The 13,862-nt window shown below is 38.6% G+C and overlaps 1 protein-coding gene across 8 annotated transcripts in view; it reads left to right on the forward strand.

Moving 5' to 3' along the window:
* Positions 1–13,862, forward strand: part of ARMC3 (armadillo repeat containing 3) — a 96,039-nt gene that overhangs the window by 21,949 nt on the left and 60,228 nt on the right. For 4 of the 8 annotated variants that reach the window (XM_056336120.1, XM_056336115.1, XM_056336121.1 and 1 more), the window contains exons 2-3: positions 8,104–8,191; positions 10,571–10,692. The exons of 2 other annotated variants lie outside the window; for them this stretch is intronic. The gene's annotated coding sequence lies outside the window, so the exon portion shown is untranslated. The remainder of the gene's footprint in view (positions 1–8,103; positions 8,192–10,570; positions 10,693–13,862) is intronic. 2 more of the 8 variants (XM_056336117.1, XM_056336116.1) reach the window with 2 other exon arrangements.

Genomic DNA, 13,862 nt, shown 5'->3' on the forward strand with positions numbered 1-13,862 from the left:
TGAAAAACTATGGATTACCTTTATGTGCAGGCAATTAAATTGGAGCCCCTAGTCTTTAGGTTTGTACATAGTTTGTAAAACAAGAAAATTGTAAGAAATCCAAAGGAACCAAAGAAAAAATAAATCATCATCATTTATTCAGTTTCAAATGTTAGGTGAAACAGTACTTGGCACACCAGAGTGGAAAGGGCTTCCAGTGTTAGTGAGTCCAGTCCCTGCCATCATTGGCACAACCTATAATCCTCTCCAAAAACACAAGTTTTGTCTTTGAGTACATATCACCTACTGCTCTTCCAACTAACAGCAAAATGTGTTAAACAGTTATAACCCATAGATATATGTGCTAGACATATGGAGCATGTTCCACTGGAAAGATCTACTTTTTGATTGTTTGTCATGCTCTTTTGATTTGTTTGGAGTGTTTTTAGACAATGATTTTAAAGAATTCTATCAGTCAAGCTGGATATCAAGCTGCAAGTTATGGGATACTTGTCTTCAACTATCTGTCCACAACTTTGTTAGAGAAAGTGGAAGCATTTACTAGACAACAAATCTGTATTTTTCGTGTCTTCAGAATAAAAACTACAAATAATGACATGTCCTTTTGCACTGCTTCTGTTCATTTTGGACTGACAATCGGCTGTCTAAAACCTGACACTTGACTTATTTTATCCCAAATAAAAAGAAAATAAATAAATTCAGGACTGATACATCAACACAGAAAAAAATATCCTAATTTTCAAAGTGGTCTGACAAACAATAGCTCCAGTAAGGGAAGATTAGTAATATAACTAATGAATTAGCTTTGTACTGGACTCTCTGCATAATGGGAAGTTAGAAACATTTATGGCTGGACTGCAAACTACACTGTCAACAGGACTCAACAAACACACTGACTGGAACTGAGATGTGGATTTGTTTCTCATTTCAAAGGAAGTGAGCACTGGTCACTTCCTATGTCTTTGGTCATTTTTTGCTTGAAACTCTTTACTGGAAAGTTCAAAATTATGTAGAGGAGGAGTAATATGAATACAAACTTGATGTTTGGAAAAAATGAATGTAGTATTTATCAAAATAATAGAAAGTCTTGCCCACCAGATGACTACAAGGTGCTAGACCATAAATAACTGTATAACTCTGTATGAATATAACCATTGGCAAAATCTTAAATAAGACTGTCTATATCAGTCAAAACATTTGCATACTGAACTCACCAGAATACCCTCAAATGCATCCACATAACCATTGTTCAGCACTATATATTAATCACAGCTTGAACTTAACAGCTATGACCAGCTTCATAAAAGCACACTGACATAAAAGTTTAACCCATGATTGTACTTATAGTAAAAGATTTTTTTCTGGGTTTAGACCACTTGCTATAACAGTCTCTATCTTTTTTTGGAATATTCTTACTATATCCTCTCCTTCCTTAGTAAAAAATTTGAAAATTTCCAATGGTGTTCAACTTGTTTTCTTGCTGTATGTTGCTTCTGTGTAAGCACAGTGTGATTATAGCCTCCTATCTTTTTCATCTGAAAGATGTGAGAGATTGTAGAAGATGCCAGTCTGTGGCAATCACATCCACTGCGTCACTGAATTTAGACTTCAGACCTGCCAAGTATTTCACACTGCTTACAGGGTTCATGCAGTTTGCTCCTGCCTGGCATTCTCTTGCAGCTGGGGATCCAACACCAACACACACATTTATTCAGCATTGACATAGATCCTTTGATTTGGTGCATGAGCTCATGGAGCAGGAATGAAGCTGTCGCAAGTCCACACCATGCTAACTAAATGAGGCCTCTGCTCGTAAAGGTCCTGCTAGGGGTTATACTCTGGATTCAGCCTAGTTCCCCAGCTCTATGTTAGCCCATCACTCAGTGCTTCCTCTGTCCCCTGGCCTAACACAGCATTCTCACAGGTACTGAAATAAACGGGATCTGAAAGCACTGATATCTGATACCATACAATGCACAGAACTTGCAGTTTATTATAAAGCAGACAGTGCCATAAATCCCTCTGTATTATATTTAGTAATGGTATCATTTCTGTCATTCAGGAAAGTGATCTTGATAGTTTTGTAAAACCCCATGGCTTTGAATAAATCACTTCCATAGTGAAGTATTTGACTGATGAGATGCTAACTGTCCTACAGCGAGAAAATTATTCAGGCTGGGAAGATGACAGGTTCAGAGCGCGAAAAACAATAAGCCATAGAGAAGCTGGAAAGAACAACATGTACAAAAGACCAAAAGGCAATTGTCAGTATCCCTGAGTAATGACCATAACAACAGGTGCTAAAACATACAATACAACTATATAGTACTACCCAATATCTAAACTGCAGAAAGCTCAATAGCCAAGTGAAACCCTTTATAAGCAAAAGAGTCTCATTAGCACAATGAAAGAGACAAATAAAAATGGCTAGGTTTTGTTTGCAATACCCATTACAGCTGCCTGCAATGTGAAAGAGCTTCCTGTTTTCTATTTCCATTTGATCTCCCTATGCTATAGCAAATATAATTGTTGCCAAGTGTAAAAATAAGTAGAATCTTTAGTTAGAATTGTCTATGGCCTTGAAATTGTTGTAATTTATTTACTTGTCTTTCTTTCCAACAATATCCCTGTCTTACCAAGTACAATATATAATTATTTCAATTCTTGCTCATGAAGATGTTTATCCTTTCTTATCTAGATTGCCTGTCATGTCTTGTTATAATTTACAGAAATCTGAAAGATGCTGTTCTGATAAACCTGTCAGAATAATGACAGAAATTCATAGAGTTAATCATTGCGATAGGGTTTCTATATTATTCTGAGAAAGATAGAACTGAATATTATTCATAACACTCTAAATGTAATTTATATGAATATATAAATCCTTACCAGCAGTTTCCATTTTTTAATAATCTTCAAACCTTATCAGATATTAATTGCTAATAAGCATGATTCATTATGACTTACTGTGCACAGATTTACTGTTTGTGACAGTGAAGTAAGCAAACTTCATGGAGTTTTCATGGCATGGAGTATTCCTGAAAATGAAAAAAAAAAAAAAAAAGTTTTAGTTATCTATAGGACTGCCAAATATGAAATAATACTTGTTCTAAAGAATGTCAGTATGTCTGTGTTTGTCTTCAGTACCTACATTACTCTGAGCCTTTTTTTGGTGTATATTTACCAACACTTTACAGAAGACAATAGAGGAACTCTATTGTAACACTATGTAGCAGAGCCAAGCTAGCTAGAGATAAGAAGTGGTATCAAGCTGTCATTTGGGGAAATGTTGCATCCAGATACTTCAGGTCCAGCCAGGGACACCTGAAGGGAGATTTATCTTCTCCCATATAATTGCTAATGACTTCAATGTTGAATTCAAGAGTTCTGAGAACAGAAAACATAAACCTCAGAGAATGATTTTTTGTTTGAAAGGCACATGAGCTTTAATCCTAAGCATATGTCCCTGCCTCCTGCACAAATATAGGAAAATCTAACAGAATAAGCAACACCATCCTTTGATTTATTTCTCTGACTGCTCATACTTCAGCTTTGTCATCAAGCAATCCATTTCAGCCTTCTCTGAGCACCTCACATCTATTTTTTGCTGTTTCGCATTGCATATCTGCTTACTGCTACTGCCTCCTGAGTCTCATACAAAGAGATTTAGGCATGAACAGTTAATGGCAAAGGCCTTTGAAAATTATAGAGCTAATTTTTTTAAATTGTTTTTGTCTAGTTGATAGCTTGCAGCACCAAACCAAACAGAATCATTAAATGGTTCAGTGACTAAGATCAAAGACAGACACCTGTGAGCAAAATCCTCTATTAGCCTTTCACTGTCCAAAGTAATTGTTGCTAATTGAACAAGTTTGTTTAGTTCTAATATAGCTCAAGAGACCATATCCTGAGCTGCTGGAAATAGATCTGGTTCTGCTGAAGTCAGCTCTGCTAATCTATAGCAACTGAGGAACTGTCAAAAGGAGAGAAACAGTTAACCCATTGCTTAACTGCATGGGCTGCGTGACAGCTATTGCAGCAGAAAGGCATGTCTCAAAGCTTGGGCCGATCAAGAAAAAAAATTACCACAGTAGTCATTTCCTAATTTTATGTGAGAAGCTATTAAATACACACTTTGATACCAGTCGACTCAAAGACATCCAATAGAATTTGAGGAAGGTAGAAATTAAAATATGCTGGAAGGTTTGCAAGCAGACAACAGCCATAGTTTTCTAAATGCTTTCAAAATCTGGCCTTCCTTTGCAAGAGAGAAAGCTTCTCTACTCCCTACACAACCACAATCAACCAGGAAGCAACAAAAAACAGGGCTAGTATATGGATTTAAATGCTTGGACAGTAAATAATTACAAATCCAGCACCTCTCCAAATCAGGCATCTTTATAAAAAGAACTCAGAATAAAGTGTGGGTCTATCTGCCACATCTTAATTTGTGGCACAGTGAATGGAAGAAAAACAACAAAAAACCGAACCAATCATCAAAATGACTTCCTGTAAGGGCAAATTCGATAGAACTGTAAGATACAGGTCTGTTACACACATCACACCAGCCTGATTATCAACAGTAAAATTATATACATGCAATGCTTTCTGAGGTAGCAGTGTACATTAAAAATGAAAGAATGTAATTTAGAAGGGAGAAATTAAAAATTATTGCAATCAAAAATGCAAATATTATGTATTTCAGAATCAGTGCTGGCTCCTTCACTCAGCTAAGTTAGGAGAGCCTACAAATAACTCCTGTAAAACCCCACCTTACCCTGTTTCTCTATCTGGTGCTTCATGTGGTCCTGTTTTACTAGGGCTTGCAGCAGTTCACAGCTACAATGAAATGCCAGTGCAACACTGAACTGCCATGCAGATCATCAAGTAAATCCAAGCATTTAAAAGACTCTATATTATCAAGACTGATGCAGATACTGTCTGTAGACAGGTAACATTGGTGCAACTACACAGATGTATCATGCACAGAACAGCACGCTGCATCATGGGTGCCAGGACAGCCAAATTCCGCCAAGTCCCCTTGCTAACTCCAGTGCAATTTACTTACAATACTTATTTTACTATTATTGTTGTTGTTGCTTATCACTTAGTTTCTGTCTTTTTGCTTGAGCTATTCTTTCTCCAACCATTATCTTTAGCCCTTATTACCTTGCAGTTACATTGTTTAAAAAAACAGATCTATAAATCACTGAAGAAGCTGACACGTAATAAAGAGGGCTTGTGAAAACTCACTGGTGCAAGTGCATGGGCATGAAAGATGCCATACATTCAGCACACATGTAAGAAGTCACCACGTCCCTTTCTTTTTGGAAGCAAGAGACTTTCCAAAACCAAGACACACTAAGAGCCATTGCCCAATATACAGGGCACAGCTAGATCCTTCCAACAACTGAGCTACATACATACCAGGCGCTGGGACCTAGATGTAGGTGCCAATACTAGGGATTATTGCATGGAGAAATGGATTGAGGATCCAAAGAAGGTACAGAAAGTAGTTGGTAAAACAACATGTAGCAAGCAGTCATGTAGCCCAGGGATGAACAGCTCTTGGGAGGGGGCTGTCTGTAGGGAGGCTTGGCGTTATGAGCAAAGAAACTTCTGCTGTTGTGGAAAGAGGAACTAAACTCACAAGATTTTACAAGTGTGTGTCTATTTTGATTCCATATTACAGAATTTGAATACTAACCAATGACACATGTCACAAGGAAGACAATATAGAAAATATACGAACAATATACAAACCAGCAGTATTTAAACACTGACTAGTAATTCTACATGGCTATGACAGCACCTTTAACTTCAGGGTAACCACAATGGAAAAGGAGACCAGACAACCTGGCCTAAAAATAGCTTTTTGGTACAGAATTGTTCATTTGTTGGTGGCTTCCTGGATTGGTTAATGAAGATATGAGGTGCATACTATGGACATATATATACAATTGCTATGTTTATCTTTTTAGTTCATCTCAGATAACTTGCAAGACTTTACAGTCTTACACTGAGATGCAGTGCTCTGATACTGTGTCATGTGCCACAACACATTTTCTACAAAAGTGATCTATTGAGAGTACATCATGTAAAGAAATCATTTTAAATGATCACCAAAACACAGAGGCATGCACTTAGTAAGTAACTTTTCAGATTCTGCTTTATGTTACAGTAAAAGAATGCTGCACAACACCAGTCTCCCAAGAATAAAAGTCCTGGGAATTGGTACAGGACCAAACCTCAATAGCTTAAACCAGAAACCAGAGCAAAATTTAGTGAGCCATCCTCACCCAGTGTTCTTCCTAAGCCACCAAGCCACTGGGTACCTGTTTCTTTTAAACCTTCTGATAAAGAAAGAACATTTCAGCTTAAAACATTAAAGTCCAGGATTGAGATGTAACTTTCCATATTTTTAAAGTTATTGAAAACTGAACACTGGCTTGAGTATGTGTCCCAGGTCAGGGACTAAAACCAATGAACTCTCCAGCTTGCATCCTTCCCCTTCTCACCCCTGTTTTGGTTTCTGCAAGACAGTCCCTGAATCTGAATGGTGAAAAGATCAAGATTCTGAGGTACCACAAAGACAGCCCTCATTCTGTCTAGGAACAGTCATTTGTGTGTCTACCTAATTACAAGGAAGGTAACCAAAATGCAAACTTATGCTCTAAAAGCTTTTTTCAATACCATTACCCTCTGCACTGGAAACCACACCCTCAGGTCACAGACTTTCCAAACTCATTGGGAGGTTTTTGCCGTGTTCATATTATCTATCAATGAACCATGTAAGGCAACTGAACTCAAATTATTGCTGTGCTGGACAACAGTGATTTTGCAAAACCACACAGTATTTAGCCCTATTCCGATTAGCAACAGGTGCATTAGTATATATCTATTCAGAAATCAAAACTGGGCAAACACAAAAAGTATACTTCTTCGAGAGTCAAAGGGAGTGCAAGATCCAGCAACCCCTAACTGAACACAGGAAAACCAGAAGGCAAAGGAGGGGTGTGTTGCAGAACATGTTTCTTAGCATCTTATTCAGCATCCTAAACTAAACACAACTCTGAAAGAATTCTGTGCAGATGCCTACCAAACACTCCTAAACACACTCTGCCGAGCACCTAAAATGACTGGGCTCATCACCAATTTCTTAACATCCAGAAATAGGTAACATTTTGGTAGGCGGACAGTATGTCAATGTAATGTTCAACACAAATCATGTCAAAACAAGAAATTACTACTAATCAAGCTAGGATATGTGTGAAATTAAAAATAATTTCAAGTTAAAACAGCAGTCTCATTCATTGCCATGCAGTTTCAAGGTCACTGACCTAAAGCACAGCTCGTCTTGCTTTTTCTGCTCCTCTTCCACTTTGTCTAGCTTTTATAGGAGCAAAAATATAAGAAGAGTATGCCTGATAGATATAGATCTACATCTAGATCTAATTCAAGCTGTGAATTACACTATTCTAACAATAAGGCCTGGCACCACAAACAGACTTTGGAGACAGCAGTGCTGGCATCTTTCAAATTACCCACAGGCTCATTAAGCGTTTGGCCAGCAAGATGCTGGATTCTCATGTCTGGTCTGAGTAGCAAAAACACTCCAAAACAAGTATTTCCTTAAAAATTAGTAGACTTTGGGAACAAATAGATCTCTGATTTTTACAGAAATTCTCCTAATTAATAAACTGTGAGGGAGAAAGAGAAGAAAACAGTTTGAAGATACTTAGGTATCCCTAAATACATGTATCTGACTTAAAAACATTTCCATAATAACAAGCTATTTACATACTCTCACAACTTAACATCAGAAAGCACAACAGAGAGGTACCCCAGCTAAGATTAAGGAATATAATAAATTATATTTAAAAGCAATGTATAGACTGATATTTTAAACAACTTTCAAATACAATTTCTCATCTCTGAACCCATTTTCTAGTCATAAAAGGGCATTTTCATTTAAAAGAAAAAAAAATCAGAGTTATAAAGGGACTTTCATCCAAACTAGCATCTTTCTCAGGCAAATTTATTTGCATTACTTGTGTGCATAACTTCAAACTTAAAAATGTTTGTTTCTTTTCTGATTTCCAGGTGAAAAAAAAAATCCCTACATGGAGGATTTCTTCTCTCTCTCTCAGCTGCAAACCTATTTTGCCTCAAGTTTTTTAAATGCTACACAGTAAGCAAAAGGAAAACGAAGCCATAATTCTGTACTCTGTACTGTTTTCTGAGTTGAGAGTTATGTAAATTATGTACATTAATGAAGAGGAACTGAAGAAAAGTGAAAAAATTGCTCAATTTCCCCTCTGACCCAGAAAGAAACATTGGGAGGGAAAGAAAAGGGCCAAAATCTTAAATTCTGAGGATTCTAAATTTGTAATTGAGAGAACAAAGACTTTGACCAAGAAAAATTTCCCATTTTAATGCCCCAGTATTGAAACAATTAAAAATATTCATTAAATTATCTTCTATTTTTTGTGACTCTAGCCTTCAAATCCAAGATAAGAATGGAGTTGTCATTCCTTGTTGAAACACAGCCTTTGGCAAGGCTTCAGAGGATCGGTGCTGTTATAAGAATAGAAACAATACAGCACAATTTGTCCTGAGAACACTACAGAATGTTTCATCTTTGAAGACTGAAGCTGTAAACTGAAATTTGGGCAAGAAAAATCAGTTTTTTTAAACACAATCTCTGTATTACTTCATCAGCACAAGAAATTATGGCCTCTGAGAACACCCAATATCAAACTTAGCATGTCCATGATGACACTTATAGTACCCCAGAGAATTGATTCAGTTAAACCTTAAAAAGTATCTATGTCTTAGGAAAAACAAGTGATGTTTTAAAATGTATTTGCTACAAAACTGTGAAAATATTTAGGCAGAATTATCTGATTTGTGTTAGATGTGAGGTCAAAAAGATGATTTCTTCAGTTATTCCTTCCTTCAGTCTTTCACTACAGTAATTCCTTAACATCTCTGATAACATCTACAGTTTTCAAAAAACACTGTAGATAAAACCCACACTTGTTTATGTTCATTTATGTTAGCTGACTGTGGTCACTACTGTTTTTTAAAACCAGAAAATGTGATAGCCGTGGTGACTAAAAACAGTCTCATTTTCTGGGGATACGTATGCCCTAACAAACAAGTGTGCCACCTATTGATGTACTAGATACCACTTAAGCATACCCTTCCTAATTTTGTAATGCTTATACTTTCCAGCAACAGTATTTAAGGACTTTAATGAACCTCAGTCCAAAACATTGTGTATGACAAGGACTTCAGAAGGTGCTGGTTTCATAGGCAGAAATTCAAGTATAGAAATACAAAAGTATTTGGTCATTCCAGTTAAACAACCAAATTGTTTTCATTTTATTATGTATTTTTTTCAGGATTATACAGGAAGTCTATCATCTCAACTCCTGGCTTAAAACTTTTACTGCTGAACTGCTTGTCCTATTCTGAGTGTCTCTGAAGATATTAAGTACATATACACACATGAACTGATGTTACATACGTTACATACCACTACCAGCAGTCAGAGATCTAGGCTGTAGGTCTAGATACAAGCTGTGGCTGCAAGTCATCAGTTTCCAAATGATAGTGCTATGCAATTTGCCATTTACAAACTATGATTAATACATTTGCTAAAATAAATCATCCATTAATTTAGTTTTAATATTGTATAGAAGAACAACTGACTAGAGAATACAACTACACTGGGAGAGCATTTTTCAATATTCCCACACCATACACTTGGTGCAGGCAGGGTGCCTGTGAAAAATGAAGACTTACAAATCTTACTTGCAAGCTAAAAGAATGAAAGGCTTGTTCTTTGTTTTGATTTCTTTTTTTTTTCTCCCCCTAGAGAAAGAGGTCCATTTACATTGATATTGAGTATTTTAATGTGTGAAGTAATATAGCAAACTGAAATGCCAAGATGATACGTTGTAAATTCATCACTCCCTAAGCCAGCTGCTTCTTGTCAGAAAAGGAAAGTCCCTTTTAAGTGTCTTTTCAGACTGATATAAAACAAGTTATATGACAAGACTGTTTGTACTGTATGTCATCAGGTATTTCTTAAAGCATAAATTATGATTGATTTTTTTCTTAAATGGAAAAAAGAATTATTTCAGACAAGCAATCCAGCACATAGTAATTCCACTTCTGACGTTTCAGGAAATGAGAAATTACTCCCCCAGTGGTGCTTTCAGTAACACTAGAAAGATAATTTCAAACACCTCAGCATGCAAAATTCCAACACTTAAATTCAACAAATACTTTGATTTAGCAGTAGCTTATGCATTTAAGTCCCTTTTGAAATTAAATATTTAAAATGTTGTTCCACAATATTCTTTCAAGTACATTTTTAATCCATACTTGATTTATTTCTGTAGAAGCCTTAATTTAATCAAATTGACAGGATGTTTGGCCCTATTCCTTCATAGGAAAGCAGACAAATTCTTGAAGAAGTAAAGATCATGAAGAAGTGTGCAAAGCAGATGACTTGCCTCTACTAAGCTACAGCAAAATTTTTTTCTTTCTTCTCTGCCAGTGTGAGGTGCTCCTAACTGTTGTAAGCGTGACAGATCAGTTGGCCAGACTTCGTGGAGCGTTGGTCAGTCATAAACTGCCCTTAAACGTTCGGTGTGATTTCTCCTGTCTGCTGAGATACCGGTCAGTATGGTTCTTGACTTGTCATGGCAGTTGTTTTCCAGTGAAGGTGATCATAAATCTCTGTAAATTTTCTATGGGAGTGCTGATGTTGAAAGTGGAATGAGACATCCTCACACGTGTAGCTTGATTATATCTAAAAATGACCCACCAGCTCTTCTATTATGATGGTACGCATCTATTATGGTAGTGTAAGGCCAGGATCTGTTTGTGCTATGATCTCAACAGATTGGTACGGCTTATAAAAATAGAACTGCATTTATCCTTGAAGAGCAACATTATTAGAAATCTGGGGAGAAGCAATGAGATTTGTGATTAAAAGGAATCACGGGAGAGAGTTGATAGCAGCTGTAATTTCTTTACCTATTACTACCTGACTTTGAAGCCCCAAAATGATCGTATTTGCTTGTTTCCTGTTACTTCTGCAGTTGCCGATAGCAATTTCAAGCTAGAAAATGTTACTTGATTCCAGAATTTGGCTTAGTATTCCTTCCAAAATATCCCTGGCTGGCAAAAAATAATACAGCAATGAATTAATATTCTGAGAATAGCACATTATCTGTACAGCATGGCTTTCTTAATCATCAAACCAGAGCTGATGATAGAAATGAGATAACTCTTTCGGCCCTCTGGCAAAACCCTGTGCTGATGTCTCACCAGTGGGGCCTCAATAGGTGATGCTCTGGCAGAGATCTGCCTGCACCTTGCTCTAAGTCGCTAACTTTTATCTGTTCCTCTCAAGAACAGATGGCTTTTCCAACTTTTTTCATGATTGCACTGAAAATCGATAGTGAAACAGGAACAAGAGAAAAAAAGACCACAAAAGGCAGGCGTGAACATGGCAGCTTTCATAGACTGAGTGTACATTTTTATTAATTTTCAGAAATTGTATTCTTTGGGTGAGAAAGTAGCCTTTTCCTTTAATTTTGAGACAGACTGATTTATTTTTTCATCACTGCCCCAGCTCATCGCTATTAATGACTTAATGCTTCCCTCAAAGATGTGTTACCAGCACTTTGGAGTCGGGATAAATTGTGACAAAATGGATTAATGCATGTGTCATGGTGAAATCACTCCCCGGGGCTCTGGAGATCCATATTAAACGAACACGCCTGAAGCCACTGCCCAGGGACAACTGGGAAACGGGAGAAGAGGCGATGGGAATAGCGGCGGCGGTGGCCGCAGGCTCCCCTCAGGCGCGCCCAGCCCGCCCCACCTTCCCGCCCCACTTTCCCGCCCGCTCCCCCGCGCGGCGGCCCGCGCATGCGCCGCAGGTGTCGCCTAGCAACTGGCGAAACACCGGTGCGGGCCGCTGCTGCGTGATCGCCCCCGGGCGGCGCGTCGTGCCCGGGCGCGGCGGGTGAGTGGGGGCTGCTCCCGGCCCGCCTCTCTAGGGTGGGTGGCGGCAGGTCTGGCGCGGGCGGTGGGACGGTGTCTCCGCGGAGAGCAGCAGCGGCGCCTGAGGAGAGGGGCACGTAAGGGGGCAGGTAGCGCGAGGGCCGGGGGCTTGGGCGCTGACAGCTCCAAGCAAGCAGAAATAATCCGTTTTGTGTCGGTGGCGAGCCGCCGGTGGGAGCCCTGGCGGCGCGGGCGCGGCAGGCGGCCGGCGGGGCCGGCGCGGCGCTGGGCGGGCGGGGCCGCTGCCCTCGGGGGCTGCCCAGCTGCGCGCCCCGCCGCACGGCGCGCTCGGCGCCTCAGCGCTGCGCGGCGAGCTGAGAGCCGCCTGGCTGCAGCCTTTCGAAAGTCACGAGTCAAAGTTAAAAAAGAATCGTTCTTTCTCATTGGTATTATTATTATTAAAGGCGTACGCTGACATCTCCTCCAACCACAACCAAAAAAACCTAAAAACTTACTCTCTGCTCGGTAATGGCACCCACACCTTTAAGAACAGCAGTGACAGTTGCAAGATTTATAATAAATTTTTAAGATTTAGTAACAGCTGAAGTGTATCAGAATGAACATAAGTAACATTTAAAACCAGGCAGAGCAAATCCTGCACCTGGGGGCTTCTGACAGTATTTCCTACTGGAAACTGGGAGTTCAGGGATTGGCGTCAGCAAAGGAACTGAAAGGCACGGGTGGGCTTTTTCAGCAGAGGGTGACTGTGACCAGTACTTCCAGATGTGAACTGGGAAGCAAGGAACTGCAGTGGACCTGCCCTAAGGAAACTTATATGGTAGAGGAAAATAATTTTATTTAAAAATTTGGATATGTAATATGAACAAAGAAAACAGTGCACTTACAGATAAGATACATAGAATTTATGTGTGACAGTAACCTGAAAGGTATGAGACCTAAAATTGTATGGATAATAGATAAGGAAAAAAAAATTATTGATGTTTCAAAGGTTTGGGGGCATCTGCAGACAGGAATTTCAAACCAAAGCATGGATTTGATGACAGAGGAGTATTATCTGTAGAACAGAACTCTCATAATCTTACTGCTAATCTGAAGTTATCATCTATATAAGGTAGTCTGATACTGTATTATTTTAACCTATGCAAGATAAACACATCTGCTTTCTGTTGTTCCTTGACTGTGAGCAAGCTCACTTTCTCACCTCTGTTGAAAGTGAATGGAAGCAACATTTTTTATTTCCCTTCATTTTTGTGATATTTATCATGTTGCCATTTTCAGATTATCTGATGTTCTGCTAACACCACAATGAATGCCAACATGGGTTTATACATCCTATAGTTCCTACTTTGGTTTGCAAACCTCCTACCTGTATTTGTCGTAAACTGTAACAAATTTAATCTTTTTTTTTTTTTAAGCTGTTAATATATTAAATGCTGGTAAATGAACAGTTAAAATTAAATGACAGGGCTACCCTTGCAGTTTGGCGTAATAATAAAAGTCATGAACATAATAGTAGCATAGCTGAGGTATTTCCAATGTTGACAAAGGAGTATGAGTACAATTTTAAACAAGACAGAGGCTTTATCTGGGATGCTGTGTTCAGCTCAGGTCATCCGTGTTTTCAAGAGGTTGACTTAAGAGTTTATGAGGATGATGTGGGAAGAATCACTTTCTTTGAGGAAATTAGAAGAGTTCTTTAACAAAATTAAATCTGAGGTGGGATATGTTTTTTATTTTCAAATAGAGGAGGGCCCTGAAGATGATCAGAGGACTAAAGTCCCTCACCTATGAAGACAGGCTGGGAGATTTGGGGT

This window comes from Falco biarmicus, chromosome 4 (genome assembly GCF_023638135.1).
Source record: "Falco biarmicus isolate bFalBia1 chromosome 4, bFalBia1.pri, whole genome shotgun sequence".
Classification (NCBI taxonomy): Eukaryota; Metazoa; Chordata; class Aves; order Falconiformes; family Falconidae; genus Falco; species Falco biarmicus.